This window comes from Chrysochloris asiatica, unplaced genomic scaffold (assembly GCF_000296735.1).
Source record: "Chrysochloris asiatica unplaced genomic scaffold, ChrAsi1.0 scaffold00042, whole genome shotgun sequence".
NCBI classification, from domain to species: domain Eukaryota; kingdom Metazoa; phylum Chordata; class Mammalia; order Afrosoricida; family Chrysochloridae; genus Chrysochloris; species Chrysochloris asiatica.
In genome coordinates this window covers 5,819,796-5,821,159 of record NW_006408560.1, presented here as the reverse complement: position 1 = coordinate 5,821,159, position 1,364 = coordinate 5,819,796, and positions in this window count along the sequence as shown.

Sequence of the window (1,364 nt, the reverse complement as noted above, 5' to 3'; positions counted from 1 at the left end):
TATTTCCCCTCGTTTTCCTTTTTTACCTTTCTTTCTTTCTTTACTGCTCTTTACTCTCTCTTTTCATCTTCCCTCTCCCTGGTTTTTCTAAGAGTTTTTTTTGTTTTTGTTTTTTTCATTTCTTCTTTTAATTTCCTCTTCTATAGTTCTATTTTCCTGTCCTTTTATCTTTTTTAGTTATTCTTAAGTGCTTTTTCCATTTATTCCTTTTATTTCCTCATCTATAGCTCTGGTAGCGTAATGGTTATGAATCGGGCCGTGAACCTTAAGGTTAGTTGTTTGAAACTACCAGCCGCTCCGCCGGAGAAAGATGAGGCTTTCTGCTCCCGTAAAGATTTATAGCCTCAGAAACCCTGTACAGGGTCACTATGGGTCGGAACCGACTCGATGGCACTTAACAACAACATAGCGTCATTACCCTGTTTCTCTTTTATATTTATAGTTATCTTATTACTTTTTTTCTTGTTGCTGCCAATTTTAATTTCTGTTTCCTCTTCATTATTTTTTATTAATCTTTAATACTAAGATCTCAGAAATGGACAATACATTAAAAGGGCAAAACAGTAAATGCAAAGCAATGGAAACCAAATTACTGAGCTTGTAGATAAATCTCTCAATGCTAGTATGCTAAAAGAACTAGCAGAAAAAAGAATGAAAAAATCTGAAGGAAAAAGTTATGGGGAGGAACAATTTATGGATGGTTGGAATTCCAGAACAGAAAGAGACAATAAAAATCACAGAGAAAATTGTCCAAGAGTTGCTGAAAGAAAACTCCCCTAACATCAAGAAAGATGAGAAGGTGAATATTCAAGAAGCTGAATGAAACCCAAACAGCTTAGCCCCCAAAAGAAAATCACCAAGACATATCATAATCAAACTCTCCAAAATCAAAGACAAGGAAAGAATCCTGAGAGCAGTTCTGGAAAAATGAAATGTTACCTACAAAGGAGAGACAATAAAACTAAGCTCTGATTTCTCAGCAGAAACCATGCAGACAAGAAGGTAATGGGATGGCATATATAAAATTCTGAAAGAAAAAGACTGCTAACCAAGAATCATATACCCACTATATCTGTCCCTCAGTTACAGTGGTGAAATTAGGAGATTTCCTGATAAACAGAAACTAAAGGAATCTGTAATGACCAGACCAACTTTCAAAAAATGCTAGAAGGTGTTCTTTGGACTGAGAACCAACAACAGCAGATAACAACCTGAGATTACTATACATGATGACACCACCCAGAACTTAATCCAGATAGAGAAGTATTAAAAATAAAACAAACTTGAGACTGAAAGTGGGCAATAATAGATATCAATTTATAATTAAGTCAACTACAAAGCAAAAATAGGGACTAGTGTAGACA